Source organism: Bubalus kerabau, chromosome 3 (assembly GCF_029407905.1).
Source record: "Bubalus kerabau isolate K-KA32 ecotype Philippines breed swamp buffalo chromosome 3, PCC_UOA_SB_1v2, whole genome shotgun sequence".
NCBI lineage: Eukaryota > Metazoa > Chordata > Mammalia > Artiodactyla > Bovidae > Bubalus > Bubalus kerabau.
The window spans coordinates 26,964,747-26,982,336 of NC_073626.1; the positions used below are offsets into that span (position 1 = coordinate 26,964,747).

General features: G+C 43.6%; 1 protein-coding gene across 1 annotated transcript in view; it reads left to right on the top strand.

The window, feature by feature from the left end:
• Nucleotides 1-253: 253 nt before the first annotated feature.
• GCM1 (glial cells missing transcription factor 1) overlaps nucleotides 254-17,590 on the top strand; it is a 41,580-nt gene continuing 24,243 nt past the window's right edge. The window contains exon 1 of the mRNA XM_055574642.1: nucleotides 254-525. The gene's annotated coding sequence lies outside the window, so the exon portion shown is untranslated. The remainder of the gene's footprint in view (nucleotides 526-17,590) is intronic.

The window sequence follows — 17,590 nt, forward strand, 5'->3', positions numbered from 1 at the left end:
AATCAGTCCTGAATATTCATTGGAAGGACTGATGCTGAAGCTGAAATTCCAATACTTTGGCCACCTGATGCAAAGAACTGACTCACTTGAAAAGACCCTGATCCTGGGAAAGATTGAAGGCAGGAGGAGAAGGGGACGACAGAGGATGAGATGGTTGGATGGCATCACCAACTCAATGGACATGAGTTGAGTAAGCTCCAGGAGTTGGTGATGGACAGGGAAGCCTGGCGTGCTGCAGTCCATGGGGTCTCAAAGAATTGGACACGACTGAGTGATTGAACTGAACAGAACTAAATAAGCCTGAGAGATGAGCTTTAAGCTCTGAGACGGGAGAGGCAGGAACAGAGCGAGGAGGTCCTGGGGCTCAGTGATAAGACGGGAAAAGAGGAACCGAGGGAGGAGACTATGAGGAAGCATCCAAGAGGCAGGAGAAAAATCCTGAGGGTGTGGTGTCTTGGAAGCCAAGTGAAAGGAGACTTTGAGGCTGAGAATCATCCCCCATGTCACAGGCTGTGCAGCAACCAGGTAAGATGAGGCGGGGATGGGTCACTGGGTTAGCTGTTTGTGACTGATGGAAGCATTTTCAGTGGAGTGATAGCGATGGTTTAAGAGAGATCTGGGGAAGAATTGTGGCCTTAAAGTACAGATAATTTGGGCAGGATTTTGGCTGTGGATGAGAGCAGTTACTGATGGGAACAGAGGGAAGGACAGGAAGAGGTTTCTTTCTTTTTATTCTTTCTAGGATTGGAGAAATTACAAGTTTTTGGTGTGCAAATGGGAGCAATTTAGTAGACAGAAAAACTGATGGTGTCGAATTGGGTAGAAATAATAGGGCAAACATTTTGAGTACTGGAGAAGGGATGGGATTAAGTGGCTTTGAATTGGAGCACAGAAGGTGAGGGGTCAGAAAACTCTAGAAAGAACCAAATAGTAAATATTTCAGTATTTGTGGGTCCTATCGTCTCTATCTCAACTCTTCTGTTGTGGCTGTAAAGCCACTGTGGTTGGTACATAAATGAACCGGCATGGACTTGTTCCAATAAAACTTTGTTTCAGCTCATCAAAATTTTAATTTCCTATATTCTTCATGTGTTGCAAATATATCCTTCTTTGGATTTCCCCCTCCTCCGTTCATTAAAAAAAAAAAAATGGCAGGCTGTACAGAAATGGGCAGTGGGCTGGATTTGGGCCATGGGCCGGAGTCTGCAGACCCCTTATCTATATAACTGGCAAGAGTAACCTAGATGGGTACAGAGAAAGTGGACATAAGTGATGAGGGGAATCTGAATTCTCTGGAGTGCTTCAATTTTCTCAGTGAAGTAGCACCTTGAGAATGAGGATGAGTGAGAAAATATAGATAATTTCAGGAGACAAGCAAAGGCATAAAATATAGACTGTGGATTGACCTGAAACATCTAAGTAGAACGCATCTCCCCACTGCATTGACCCCTCTTGAGGTTGGCAGTCTTGCATCTGAAGTCAGAGCTGTTCAAGGGGGCTGAGTGTCTCTGCAGCCACGACACAGAATAGTCACAAAGTTGGGCTCAGCAAACTCTGGTTCTGCTATTGAAGTGTCAGGCAGGAGGAGGCCAAGGTTGAGAGTTATTGCATAAGAGAGTGTTTGTAATGAGTGTAGGAATAAGAGAGATTTATTTAACAATAATACAGGACACCCAATTTAATCTGAATTTCAAATAAAGAACAAATAAGTTTTAGTGTAAGCCTTTCCAGTGATTAGGAGAGGGAGAGAGACTATAAAGCAGTCAAAGGAGCTTTGCAAACTGGGGCATCAATGGATTGAGGTCTCCTGTGGGAGTGGACGTTGGGGAGGGGTACCAGAGAGGGCCAGGCAGAGTCAAACAGCTGCCCTTGAGATCCCAGCAGGGGCAGCCACTGGTGACAAGGGTTAGGGTTCAACCCCAGGAGGAGTGAGTGCCACTGGGTGGAGGAGGAGATCACGGGCGGTACGCCATTCAGGGAACTAGCGGCTCAGAGGGATTAAATGTAGTGAGAGTATCAGTGGTGTCAAGGATGACAGATAATTCACACTCATCATCTGTTCAGCACTCTGTGGGGACATGAAATAAAAATTAGTCAGGGTTCCAGTTCAGGGTGACCTAGAAAAGTAATTTAGAGCTATATCAGCGGTCCTTGAATGCAATGCTAAGAACTTAGGACCACTCATTTATTTTCTTATTTTTTAATTTTTAAAATATAGATTTGGCTGCACCAGGTCTTAACTGGGGGCATGTGAATTCTTAGCTGTGGCATGTAGGATCCAGTTCCCTGACCAGGGATCATACATGGTCCCCCTGCATTGAAACCTTAGAGTCTTAGCCACTGGAAAACCAAGGAAGACCCAGGACTGCTGGTTTAACATTGCCTCCCTTTCCGTGTGAAGAAAAGTAGTGAATCAATGAAGTCAGTACACCTCACTCGATTTGATATACCTGAATGTGAAAGTGTTTTAAATACACGAAACACATGTTACGGTATGTAAACGAGGGCTGGGTACGCTGAAGCTTTTTTTTTTAAGCTTTTATAATCTTCTGATTATTTTTAAATGAAAACAATTTAGAAAACACTTAAAGGACTTTTTTTTTTTTTTTTTTTTTGGTCTGGAACAAGTGAGTAAAATTAGACTGAATAAAAAGAGAAAGATTGATCCCTTAAAATATGCTTTGGATGCTTGCATTGGCGCTGCAGGGTGGGCTTAAGGAGGAGTCTGGGAGGAGCCAGCGAGGAGGGTCCCGACCCGGGTGTAAGTTCTGACCTTCCAGAAGAGGGAAGAGGCACACAAGCATTTCCTGCGAAATCATGTCCCTCCATGGCCCACTTCAGCTTGCACTCCCCACTCCCCTTCTCCATCAACATCCAGGTTGTCACTAGGATCTGGAAACAAACAACTCCAAGGAGACACAGAGGGCCTTTCGAGTTTTCAAAGTACAGTCCACTGGGCAATGCTGGCTAAGATGTGTGGCCACCTCAGAAGAAGTGAGCTCTTGATATCCAATCAGAAATTAAAAGTGCTTCGGTTCTTATGATTACGACAGAATAAGTTCAGGAAAACACGACAGAGTCAGTGGAGAAGCAGCAAACCCACAGCATCTACAGAAATCCTCCCTTGGGGCTGGAGGGGATGGCAGAGCAGGACAGGAGAGAGACTGGGTGCTAGTTAAAACTCTAAGCCACCTCTGGAGGCTAAATTCCCAGGGAGCAGCTGGGGAGCTCTGTGCACAGCCTGTCTCCAATTCCTAGAGCAGCTCCTGACAGAGGAGATGAATAAACACTGTGGAGTCAACAAAAGAGTACAGAACAATGAAGGAAACCCTGGAGAAGCTCCTCGGCTGCCTTTGGCCTTGGGCAAATTAATTTGCATCTCTGAGCCTCAGTTTCCTCCACCTCCACATCTTTTGCAAAGAAGAAATGAAATAGCACTGAACTTTTAGGAGTAGTGATTCTTGCTGTTACTGAAAGGGAAAGAGGTGAGGAATCATCTTCACCTGGTAGGAACATATTTTTAGAAATAACTTGAAAATTTTTAAGGGGACCAGCGCTTTAACTACATTTTTGGGAAATCTGGGACTTACCTGGAGGTCCAGTCGTTAAGACTCTGAGCTTTCACAGCGGGGGGCATGGAGTCAATTCCTGCTGCGGAACTAAGATCCCATGCCACACGATGCGGTCAAAAAAAAAATTTTTTTTTTTAAATTGGAAACTCCTGAAACTTAGAAGAAAAATATGCAAGTAAAGGTGGAAAATTACTTTCTAATCTATGTCAATTCATATAGAAGACAGTTACATACAATATCTGCAGAAAATCCCTGGGAACAGACAACATCCTAGGAAAAAACATGACTTGTAAATGGATAAACAGTAGCATGTAAATAGGGACCAGGGCTTCAACCCCAAATTTAGGCTTCCGTATCTTGGAACATGAAAGGCAAATTTCGAGAGGGAGACTCATCTCCCACGCAGAAGCAATAATGAAATCTAGATTTGGAGCCAGAGTTAAACACCTCCTAAGACAGTCCAATTCATTTTGAATTAGTCAAAGTTTTTTCCTTCCAAAAAATTAGTCTCTAGCAATTCCCACCTCCCCATCCCTCCCTTGCTTTGGCACTGGCTCTGACCTCTGGAGCCTCCAGAGGAAATACAGGCCAGCCAGAAGGACAGGGCGTTGTGTCCTTCTGACCATTGTTACTGCTTCTCACAGCTGTGTATGCAGGGGACACCCAGGAAGTGTTCACTGCATTGAACCTGGCCTTGTCTTTTCTCGCAGTGAAGTCTAACAGATGAAACAGCCCTGGTCTCCATCACTACAACTTCAGGACTGCTGTTGCCTTCTGAGATGTCAGCTGCAAACATTGATCTGAAAACCCTTTGGGAAGATAGGTGTCTGCTCTGATTAAGTCAGTCAGTCAAGAAGCAGCTGTTGAGGGCCTACCATATGCCAGGCCCTGTTGTAAGTGCTGGGAGCCTATCTCCTAACAAAATAGGCAGGTCACCCTCGTACCTTCTGTGTGAGAAAACAGAATGCATAAGGAATATCAGATCTTCCAAAGAGTGATAAGTGCTAAGGGAAAAAATGGAAGCAAGTAAGAGGAATTAGGAGTGTTGAATGGAAGGTGTGGTGGTTCCAGTGTAAACAGGATAGCCACTCAGCTGAGATGAGACGGAGATGAGAAGGTATCCGTGAGATCACTGAGGGGAGGAGAGCGTGGCAGGCTGCGTGAAGTCCTGCAGGGCCAGCCTGTGTGGTGGGAAGGACAGAGCGAGTTTAGGGGGAGAAGGGGGACCCATCACAGAGATGTTGTCAGGGAGATGGAGGGGAGGGCTGCAGAAGCTCCCAGCCACACGGGGCTACCGAGCTCTTGAAGTGTGGCTACGACCCACTCCACTTCAAAGACTTTGAATGGAAGCAAGAATGTGAATTTTCTCAATGTTTACATGGATCCCACATTGAGATGGTAATATTGTGGAGATACTGTATTAAATAAAATATACTACTACAGCCATGTCACTTGTTTCCTTCTACTTTTTTATCATGGTTACCAGGGAACGTAAAACTCCACATGTGACTCCTGTTCTGTGTCCACTGGATGGGGTTGGTTTCAGGTCTTGCACACCCTTCTAAGAACTTTGGCTTGAATTCCAGTTGAAATGGGGATCCCTTGGAGAACTTAGAGCAGAAGAGTGACATGGTCAGGCTTTTTACAAAAGGATCCCTCCAGCTGCTGTACTGAGATTAAATCTCAGGAGGTCGCTCATGGAAGAGGAAGCCCCATTAGGAGGCCGTGGCCACGATACAGGGGAGATGCCGGTGGCTTAGCCCGGGGGTAGCAGTGGAGGCGACGAGATGTGGTTGGAACTGGATGTATTTTGAAGATAGCGCTTACCAGGATTTCCTGCAGGATTAGATGTAGGATGTGACACAGTAGAAGGAGCCAAAGGTGCCAGAAATGATTTTGGCCTGTGGGTGCTGGAAGGATGGGGCTGCCACTGCCTGAGCGAGGAAGACCATGGGCAGAGCAGGAGATTGTAAGGATGCCCATGAGTTTAAGAATAAGAGACTGGGGGGAAGAAGCGGAATCAGAAAAGGACTAAGAAGGGAGGAGGCAGAAGGTGGTGACCTGGAGCCAAAAGGAAGAATATGTCTCCAGGGAAAGCAAAGACATCAATGTGTCCCTTGCCCCAACAGAGCTGAGAACAGAGAGCTGACCATTGGATTTAAAGGATGGAGGTCAAGAGATTTTTCAGAATAGTCTGACCAAAAGCCTGATAGCAGTGGGTTTGCCTGAGAATGACAGGAAAGGCTTTGGACACAGCAAGCATGGAAAACTCCAGGAATTTTACTGGGAAAGGGAGGAGAGAGATGAGGCATAGCTGACAGGTACTTGGGGCCTGAGAAGGATTCTAAATTATGATGGGGTCAATAACAACAGGTTTGGGTGCTACTGAGAATAACACAATAGGGAGGAAAACTGATGATGTAGGGTAAACGTGGACCACTGCTGGATTCCAGTTTCCCTGGAGATGAGAAGGGATTCCATCCAGGGCACAGGCAGACTTGCCTGTAGGAACCAGGGCAGTTCCTCTTCACTGTAAGCATGTGGATGCTGGTGGGGACATGGTGAAGAGTCTCTTCCAGCTGCTTCATTTGGTCAGTGAAGTGGGAAGCAAACCCATCAACAGTTGGAGGTCTTGCAGAGTGAGTTCGAAGTGTAAAATAGGCATCCAGGAGAGAGCTAGAGGCAATGAACTGGGGAAACAGAGGCTGATAAGGGTCCCCATGGTACTTAGGGGTGTGAGTTTAAAGCGAGACCAGTCAGCACGGTAGTGTGTTTTCTCTAGCCACTTTCCACTGCAAAGGGCCAGAAGCAGCCTACACCCAAGGCTGTGGCACCTTGCCAACCTTCCCTGGTAGCTCATACGGTAAAGAATTTGCCTGCAATGCAGGAGACCCGGGTTCAATCCCCGGGTCAGGAAGATCCCCTGGAGAAGGGAATGTCACCCCTCTTCAGTATTCTGACCTGGAGATTCCATGGACAGAGGAGCCTGGCGAGCTACAGTCCATGGGGTCGCAAACAGTTGGACACGCCTGAGCGTCTAACACTTCACACACATAGATTTGACCCTTTCAAACAAATGTTTGCTGAATGGCCTCTGTGAGCACAGCAATAACGTTAATAAAACTGCTTTTGCGCTGAGAACCGCCAACTCAACCGCCTCTCAGGTGAGGCGGCGTGCTCTTGCACTGCCTCCCTGTGGCCCTGGAGGGAACTGCGGCTGCTGAGGCACCAGATGAAACAGTGCTGCCGCCTCCTGGCAAATTTCTGCTACTGCAAATACGCCAAGACCACATCTACAACGATTTTCTCATTGCCCTGGGCTGCTGCTGCTGCTGTTGCTAAGTCGCTTCAGTCTTGTCCGACTCTGTGTGACCCCATAGACGGCAGCCCACCAGGCTCCCCCGTCCCTGGGATTCTCCAGGCAAGAACACTGGAGTGGGTTGCCATTTCCTTCTCCAATGCATGAAAGTGAAAATTGAAAGTGAAGTCGCTCAGTCGTGTCTGACCTTCAGCGACCCCATGGACTGCAGCCTACCAGGCTCCTCCGTCCATGGGATTTTCCAGGCAAGAGTACTGGAGTGGGGTGCCATTGCCTTCTGGTGAGCACTAAAAACAAGGACCCGACCAAAGGTTGATCCTGGATGGCCAGGTCATCCCCTCCATTTTCCATTCTCATTCTCAGTACAGAGCAAAGTAATCCCTACTAAAGGACTCTCCTTTCCTGGGAAGGTTTCCTTCTTAGCAGACAACTTTAAATATCCAATAGCCCTCAGGAGCCAGGCAATTAGTCATTGAATTTTAAGCATCTGTGGAAGATCAATGCAAGAAATACTTTAGATGCAAAAATGGTCACTGTGGCTACTCCCTTGCATACTGTCTTATAGATGGAATATTACTCGTTTTGTTCTCTTTGACTTTTGGTTCAACTCTCTGGTTAGTAGGTTTTGCTAATTTTACTTTCCTCCTTGTTATGTATTTTTCATTTGATTGTTATATTTACAGTTTCTCCGAGTCCTTTCTTGCTTTCTGATGTTCTTTTTTTCCGTGGTATTTTGCTTGTTCCATCCTCAAGAACTTTAATGTCATAGTTGCCTCCCTCCAAGGCTTGACTAGGGTTGATTGGTTGGTTTGAAATCTCTCTCTTTCATGTTTGGGGCTTTTGCCAAATGTGCAGCACTTTTTAAAAAGCTGATTTGATGTTCTACACATATGGGTTAAACTTGTTGACTGGTGGGTTCTTTTTTATGGGGCTGGTCATGTTTATTATGGAACCCTGAACCATTTGCACTTCTTTTTTCTGAGGCTGTTAGATTTCTACAGAAAAAAAAAAGGGTCATTCATTTGTTACGGCCAGAGTGGTGTCCAAGCATAGGCTTTGTGGTTGAACTTCTGAAGGCAGGGTGGGGAAAAGGGCTGTGATCCTGACAATTAATTTGTAGACATTAATAGTGTTCATTTCAGCCTTATGCTCATCCCAGTTTTTCCTTGTTCTTTATGTCCCCAAATTTCAAACTTCTTCAAATCCAAAGCTTTGGTTATTCAGTTTCCCAAGAGAACAGATCTCGGCTGTCTTATTGGTTGTGGCAGGGGGAGATTATTGTCTGATGAGTGCTTGGGGCCAATGACCCAGCTGGTCAGTACTCAGACACTCAGCTAATGCTTTTCCCTCCTGACAGTCTTGCCTACCCAGGTCCCTAGGGTCTCCAGGCCCTGAGCCTGTGAACCAGTTGGCTTTCTTTTCTTCCAGATCCACCTCCACTTAGGTTGGAATGTCCCCCCTTCCTAGGTTAGTTTCCCTGATGTCTATTTTGTGTCCCCCAAATTAATGGAAATCTCTCTTCTACTGTGTCCTCTTTTTTTTTTTTTTTTTTCAAATTTTTGTTCTAACTCCTTTTAAAATTCTTTTGCAGCTACTAGTCGGTTTGGGGAAGGTGGGGAAATAAGTGTCTATGGGCCATCTACCATTTTTAAACAGAAGGTTTTGGGGGTTGAAAACTGTTTATTTCATTGCCCCAGGTCTTACTTGCAGCTCATGGGATCTTTAGCTGCAGCATGGGAACGCTTAGCTGTAGGGTGTACAATCTAGTTCCCTGACCACTGCACTGCAAGGCAGCTTCGTAACCTCTGCACCACCAGGGAAGCCCTCTAAACAGAAGTTTTAAATGGGCAAGTTTTGAAGAGACAAAGGGAAAAGTACAGAGGATGGGGCGTCATCTGGAAAGAGGGCTCAGATGGCGCCTGGTAGGGCTGGGCACGTGGGACAGCTTGAAGGGACTGAGGCCCTGGGCAGAGCTGAGAAAGGTCTGATCCAAAAGTTGCGGAGAGGAGACCGGAGCAGCCTGGAGCACTTGGGGACAGTGAACATGACCATTTCATAGCTTTGCTCTAGGGAGTCCTGCTTGGGCCAAACCATCATACATGTGATCAACTTTATGCCAACCTGTTCTAAGCTGAGCATGAGCGTCAAAGAGCAAGGCTCTTCCTACCCAACCTGTTCAACTCTACCCTCTTTTGTCATGTTTTTCTGAGTTCCTCCCATTATTGCAGCGTCTCTAACAGAACTTGGCATTATTTCACTATTATCTAAATGTGAGCAGGCCTGATCTCACAGACCTATCTTCATATTTCAAAAGGAGTTATAAACAAACAACAGGGGCTTCCCTGATCACTCTCAGTTGGTAAAGAATCCACCTGCAATGCAGGAGACCCCAGTTCAATTCCTGGGTCAGAAAGATCCCCTGGAGAAGGGATAGGTTACCCACTCCAGTATTCCTGGGCTTCCCTTGTGGCTCAGCTGGTAAAGAATCTGCCTGCAATGCAGGAGACCTAGGCTCGATCCCTGGGATGAGGAGATCCCCTAGAGAAGGGAACGGCTACCCATTCCAATATTCTGGCCTGGAGATTTCCATGGACTGTATAGTCCATGGGGTCGCAAAGAGTTGGACACAACTGAGCGACTTTTACTTTCACCTATAAACAACAAGGTCCTGCTATACAGCCAAGAGAACTATATTCACTATCCTATGATAAGATATAATGGAAAAGAATATTTTTGTAAGAAAAAGAATGTATGTATACATACGAAAGTGAAAGTGAAGTCGCTCAGTCGTGTCTGACTCTTTGTGACCCTGCGGACTGTAGCCTACCAGGCTCTTCTGTCCACGGGGTTTTCCAAGCAAGATTACTGATTTGGGTTGCCATTTCTTTCTCCAGGGGATCCTCCTGACTCAGGGAATGAACCTGGTCTCCAGCATTTCAGGCAGACTCTTTACCATCTGAGCTGCCAGGGAATCCCTTTATGTATATATACATGTGTAACTGAATCACTTTGCTATAAACCAGTAATTAATACAACATTGTAAATCAACTATACTTCAATAAAAAATTTAAAATAAAAAAATAACAATAAAAATAGGGTTCACTGTCATGGAAAACTGTCACATAAAATATTAAGGTTAGAAGGACTTTAAGACAATGTCTAGCTTATACTTCTGTGCCTCGTGGTGGAACTGTACTCAGGAAGTGACTTGAAATGCTCATCACGACTACGGATGGGCCATGTGGACAAAGGGACAGGGCTGGAGCTGGTGCTATAAAACCCCTGGAGGAGTCCCCTGTACCACGTTGCCTAGTGGTGGGTGAGCTGATGGCTGAAGCTCTCATCTTCTCCACCTACAAAATCGCACAAGTAAACGCCCCGCTCATCTTATAAGATGGTTGTAAAGTCACATGTTGTAATTCAGATCAAAAAAGATCATTAACAGCACACTACATTTTGTATTCAAAGATAAGGTAATGGAATTTGCTAGGAATTTTGCTGCGAAGTATGTGGAATGTGCCGTACCTTCAATCCTTCTTTAAATTCAGTACATTCCCTGATCTTATGAAACTTACAATTCAGTAATATCTCTTTAGAGAAGGGAAAAGAACAAAGGCAGAAACCTGACTTTTTTTAAACACTGGAATTTGCTTCTCAAATTAGAAATAATTCTGAGCATACTTCTCTGACCCACGTCTGCTGCTGTTAGCTCAACTTCACTCTTTTCTTGACTGATGTCGAGTTTCTCTACCCTGTATACAAAGGCTTGAAAAGCTTAAATGCAGCGAAAACATTCCAAGTGACCATCGGTGGATGGATGGATAAACCCAGTGGAGTATATACATACAATGGAATATTATTCAGCCTTAAAAAGAAAAGAAATTCTCACACATGTTACAACATAGGTGACCCTGAGTCTTTTCTTCTAAGTGAAATAAGCCAGTCACAAAAAGACAAACCCTGTAGGAGTCCATTTAATGAGGTACTTAGTCCCTTCATACAGACAGAAAGTAGAATGGTACTTATCAGGACCTGGAGGGGAAGGGGAGTTATTGTTTAACAGGTATGCAGTTTCAGTTTTGCAAGATGAAAAGTCTTTTGGAGATGGATGGTGGCAATGTTTGCAAACAGTGTGAACATACTCCATGCCACTGAACTGCACGATTAAACATGGTTAAACCAGTTGACCAAATAGTCTCATCTTTTTCATTTATATGCAAAAGAAATAGTTTTAAGTAACTTTTTAAACAGCAAGATGATAAAAATGGTATGAGTGTAACCTCAACTTTCTCCTCGTGGTATGACCTTGTATACTTATCTTATTCCTTATCACTGAGTCGCAGGGCAGGATCTAGTTTCCAGGGCAGACCCAGGGCTGGCATGTCCATGGCTCCTGATAGCTCACTTATCCGTCACTGTCCTCCATCCTGCAGGACAAGCACTCTTAAACTTTCAGGGTTCCTTTTCTTCCTGCAAATTTTGGAGCAAAGTTTTGTTTCTGTTTTTCTCTGCCTCTAATGCTGGGACCCCAGGAGGTGGGGAAACAGCCCTCCTCTCCAATCTTCACACCTTGTCCTGCACCCACCCGTCCAAGGAGCACCCCTCACGCGGGCCTTGCTGACCAGCCCCCCTCAACCCCACTTGGGTCCTGGGCCTCAAATTTCCATGTCAGGGTGAAACAAGGGTGTAAATATTTACAATTTTTATACCTGTGGTAAGACAAGAAGGGTAGTTAATGGTGTTTTCTATGGTGACGCAGGTGTATATTTTGATAACAGCAATTACAGGCTGAGTATTGTAAGCAGTCAGGGAAGGCAACGGCACCCCACTCCAGTACTCTTGCCTGGAAAATCCCATGGACAGAGGAGCCTGGTAGGCTTCAGTCCATGGGGTCGCTAAGAGTCGGACACGACTGAGCGACTTCACTTTCACTTTTCACTTTCATGCATTGGAGAAGGAAATGGCAACCCACTCCAGTGTTCTTGCCTGGAGAATCCTAGGGACGGGGGAGCCTGGTAGGCTGCCGTCTCTGGGGTCGCACAGAGTCGGACACGACTGAAGCAACGTAGCAGCAGCAGCAGCATTGTAAGTACGGCAGGCCACTGCCCGCTGCAGGCTTGTTAACTCAGAAAGAACTGAACTAAAGCGATTTTATAACAACAACAACAAAAATGGTTAAAATGGTAAATGTTATGCTATGTATATTTTACAAATTTTTTTTTTAATGGGAAAAATAAAGGCGCTTCAGTGCATTGTAAGTGTGTAAATCCATTAGCATGTCCAGAATTGAAATCAGAAGTGGGGACTTCCCTAGTGGTCCAGTGGTTAAAAATCTGCCTTGCAATGCAGAAGACGCAAGTTCGGTCCCTGATCAGGGAACGAAGATCCCGCATGCCAAGGAGCTCTGAGCCAGAGCACCACAGCTAGAGAGTTTACGCACCACAGCAGAGCTCTCTCATGCTGCAGGTAAGATGCACTGCAGCCAAATAAGTGAATAATTTAAAGTATCAGAAAAGAATTTTTAAAAAAATCGGATGCTCATGCTTCTACAGCCTTACACATCTGCCACACAAGAGCAGGCATTCAGTCTACTTGTCAGGCTGGTTGAATTGCCATGAATTTCTACATATCAACTTGCAAGTGATTTCAGTGAATTGTTCTCAAGATTGAGATTTCTGGATGAAGTTTGAAGGCATGATAAGAAAGATGACTGAAACAGCTTTCAAAGTTACTAAGTTTCAAGTATTAGAGAAAAGGAAAGAGTTACAGGGACTCACTTTTAAAATGAGTCCATTTCAGCAAGTCCTGTTTCCAGACTTCTAAATGACTGAGATGGCGGGTAAACATCAGCCCTTCCATTAGCCAGGACCTTGGGCAATTGTCTGGGCCAGTCTGTGTCTTCAGGCAGCTGAGATACCATCATCCCATTTTGCAGATGTAGCAATCCTTGTGCCCAGAGAGGCAAAGAAATTTGTGTCAAGCTACACACAAAGTGTGTGGTCTGTGTCCAGGACTCAGGGGTCCCGTCTTTCTGAACCTGTGCTTATTTCTTCTCTATCGTGCTCTGCTTTATGTAACTTCTCTGTTTGCCCACCACATTCTAGAGTGAAAATATTTTGTGTGTGTCAGTTGCTCAGTCGTGTCCGACTCTTTGAGACCCCATGGACTGTAGCCCACCAGGCTCCTCTGTCCATGGAATTCTCCAGGCAAGAATACTGGAGTGGGTTGCCATGCCCTTCTCCAGGGGATCTTCCAGACCTAAGGATTGAACCCAGGTCTTCCACATTGCAAGCAGATTCTTTCCTGCAATGTTTGACTACCTGGGAAGGTGAAAATGTTATCCTTTCTAATTATTGTGTAAAAAAGTCTTTGGGTGTCCCAGGCTGTTGCTTATCTGAGAAAAGGTGGATGGTTATCTGGATTCAGAGACTAAAGACAAGAATCTGAGTCTGTGATGTTGCATGAATTGGTTAACCTCTCTGAATCTGATTCCTTATCTGTTAAAATACATGCTCAATTCAAAGTGTTTTTGTCAAGTGGGATTTGTTGGTGCATGTATTTTTTATAACATAAAGAAAAAGGGTTTTCAAAGAGTGGTCCAGAAAGACCTGGGGGTTTCCCAGGAAGGGTTCAAAGAACAAAACTATTTTCACGATAAAACTAAGCTCTTACTTGCCTTTCTTCACTGAAAATTTCTCACAAGTATTCAGTGGGGTTCTCAGAGGTTACATGGCAGGTGGTTTTGTAACAGCCTGAATGTGGGAGCAGAAATCAGGTGGCCAGCTGTCTTCGATTAGGTTAGATAGTAAAGACCCTTGCAAAAAATGGTAACTTTGTGATTGTGATTCTCCTCAATTTTTTGTTTTGAATACATAGTTATTTTCATGAAAATGTTATTTCTGTTAAAATACAATGAGTTATTCAATGGACATCACCAATTCAATGGACATGAATTTGGGCAAACTTCAGGAGATGGTGAGGGACAGGGAAGCCTGGCCTGCTGCAATCCCTGGAGTCTCAAAGAGTCGAACATGACTTGGCAACTGAATAACAACACAACATAATGGATTATTACTGTTAATTGAGATGAATTAATAAATATTTCAAAAATTTTTCAGTTCTAATTTTAATATGATCAATTTGACAGACATAGCCACATACACAAAAGCTCTTTAAAATTTTTTTAAATTTTATATGGAGGATAATTGTTTTACAATGTTAGTTTCTGCTGTGCGACAACATGAATCAGCTATAAATACATATAAATCCCCTCTCTCTTGAACCTCCGTCCCACCAGTACCTCTCCACCCTACCCATCTAGGATATCACAGCACCAAGCTGAGCATGAAAGCTCTTTGAGGGTCTCAATTTTTCAGAATGAAAAATGTCCTGAGATCCAAAATTCTGAGAACTATTACTACAAAGTCCCGTAGAAATAGTAGAATTTTTACTTTATATCATTGGCCTTTAAAGAAAAAAATGTATCACATGATAAAAAGGATGCATGCCTTTGATGGAAAATTTAGAGAATTATAGATAAATATGAAGAAGGAAATGGTATCAATAATTCCATAATACAAAGAACTGTTATCATTTCCTTTTTTGCACTTTTCTCATCATCCTTTAATTGTGAATATCTAACCTGTGATTTTGCCAGGCTTCAGAGTTTAAATTGGGGGGCTTGAAGAGTTTTAGGCGGTTATTTGCTGGCCCTCGGACCCACCTGCAGGATCTTGACTCCACCCCAATCATCTGGTTTCTTCAAGGGGTGTCTTGTGTGTCCTGATTACTGAGTCCTGGGTTATCATTTGTCCATCTTATCCTTCCTCTCTTGCTCTGCCCACATTGGAGCCGGGGCAGCTAAGATCCGCACAACCCACCACCTCCTTCCAGTATCTTCATTTTCTCAGGGTGCCCTGCCTGATATGGGCAGGAGCTCTGGGGACACAGAAGCGGGGCACCGAGCCTGCTGGAATTGGTCCTGGATGCCGAAAAGCCTTGCTGTGAGCGAGGCCTCCCTCCTCCTGCGGTGTATGTCCTAAGGGCAGTTGATGGAGTGCAGTTTTCCTAAAAGTATCTTTTTCCTCAACATCTCCTTTAAAAAACAAAATGTTGTTTTTTGGGGGTGTTTTTTTGATGTGGACCATTTTTAAGGTCTTTATGGAATTTGTTACAATATTGTTTTTGTTTTATGTTTTGGGTTTTGGCCATGAGGCATGTAGAATCTTAGCTCCCCAGCCAGGGATCAAACCTGTAGCCCCTGCCTTGGAAGGGGAAGTCTTAACCACTAAAGCCAGGAAAGTCCTGTCATCTTCTCCCTTTAACTCCTGCCCACTTCCTAGTCCTGAGCTGGGAGCCCATGGAGAGTTAGAGGTAGGGCAGTTCACACAGTGAATGCTGAATGTCACCAGAAACAGTTTCCCTGAGGTGGTCAGGGTTCAGAACTATAAACACTTTATAGCAACACTTTATCAAACTTTTGGGTCTCAGGACCACTTTTCTTAAAAATTAATGAGACCCTCAAGAGCTTATGTGTATGTGTATCTGTCAATATTTACCATGTTAGAAATTATTAGGTTGGTGCAAAAGTAATTATGGTTTCAGACCCTGAATTTTAAATCACAAATAGGCTCAAATACATCTCTGTTAATCAAAATAGGAACCATTGCAATCAATACATTTTTGCCAATGAGAAATGTTTATTTATTCCTGTAGCACAAAAATCTGTGCTTCGGGATTTGACAAACACTTGGAAATCATTTCTGTGTCCTGCTGGTTGTGGAAGCAGTTTCTCTGCCAAATGTTGTGGAGATGCTTAAAGAAGTGGTAGTCAGTTGGTGAGAGGTCAGGTGAATATAGCAGATGAGGCAAAACTTTGTAGCAAAATTTGTTCAACTTTTGAAGTGTTGGTTGCGCAACGAGCGGTGAGGCCTTGCAGTTTTTGACGCATCTCATCTATCTGCTGAGCATACTTCTCAGATGTTATGGTTTCTCTGGGATTCAGAAAGCTGTAGTGGATCAGAGGGGCAGCAGACCACCAAACAGTGACTGTGACTCTTATTTTTGGTGCAAATTTTGGCTTGGAAAGTGCTTTGGAGCTTCTCCTCCATCCAACCAATGAGCTGGTCGTCACTGATTGTCGTATAAAATCCATTTTTGTTGCACAACACAATCTAATCAAGAAATGGTTCGTTGTTGTTACGTAGAATAAACAAAGATGACACTTCAAAACAAGAATCTTTTTGATTTGTGGTCACTTGATGAGGCACCCACTCACTGCGCTTTTTCACATTTCCAATGTGCTTCAGATGCCAAACAACCATAGAATGGTTGATGCTGAATTCTTGGGAAACTTCTTGTGTAGCTGTAAGTGGATCAGCTTCGGTGAGCCTCTCAGTTGGTTGTTGTCAACTTCCAATGGCTGGCCACTGCGCTCCTCATCTTCAAGGCTCTAGTCTCCTTTGCAAAACTTCTTGAATTACCAGTCCACTGTATGTTCATTAGCAGTTCCTGGGCCAAATGCATTGTTGGTGTTACAAGTTGTCTCTGCTGCTTTATGACCCAACTTTTAACTCCAATAAGAAAATCTCTCAAATTTGCTTTTTGTCTAACATCATTTCCATAATCTAAAATACATATTAAATAAATAGCAAGCAATAATTCATTATAAAAAACATAAAGCAAGAAGTGCACATTAAAACGATATATAATGTAACCACGTTTATTTAAGAAAGTATCCCAGTATCAAATGGCAAAGTTCAGCCATGCAAAACTGAAAGTACTTGAGCACCAACCTAATAAAGCAGAGATAATTTTGAAATATTTACTAATTTATCTAAAATAACAGTAACAACTCATTACATTTTAACAGAAATCTTATTTTTGTGAAAATAAACTTAAAACCATGTTTTTCTGAACAGAACTATAAAACTTTTATTTTTTGTGAAAAAAGTGTGGTACCTCATCCCTTCATGGAAATGGTGGAATCATGTCCCTGCTTTGTGTAATCTGTGGTTCTTAAATTATTTTTTTAAAGTTGGTGTTAATTTCCTAATTTGCAAAACTGTTGACGAAACAGAATAGTTTTCTCAGTCCTGTCATTACCCACAATGTTATCAGCCTGTAGGGCATCCCACTTCTCTTGCCTTTGAGACAAAAGGACAACAAAATATTTACGGGCAATTGGAAACAATCCACCACTATGAATTTGAGAGCTTGTTTGGTTTTGATTTTTTCTATTTGGGAGGGGATTGGGATTGGGTTTGTGCTTGTGATTTATATATATATATATATATATATATATATATATATATATATATATTAGTTATTGTTTCTATTGGCAAAATGGTTCTCAAGTCTCATAGTTAAGTAAATATTTAAAAATTTCATAATGTTTTCCAAAAAGCACCGTGACAGCCAACTATGGTTCTAAGCAGCTGACCATGTTTATCTTGTCTGCCCAGAGATTGGAAAGAGAATGCTAAGCCTCTTCTTTCTCAGAAGAGATACAGCACAGAATCTGCTTTAAGATGATGCAGGTTCTCTTTAGAACTGAGGTACTTAGACAGAACTGGGAGAAATCACAAATGGCTTAAAGGTTGAGAAACCCTAAAGGAAAAACCCAAAGTTCAGTTTTATGCAGCACAGAAAGTGATCGCTGAGAGGTCCCTCGGTCACCTGCTTGAAAGTTTCGTGTGTT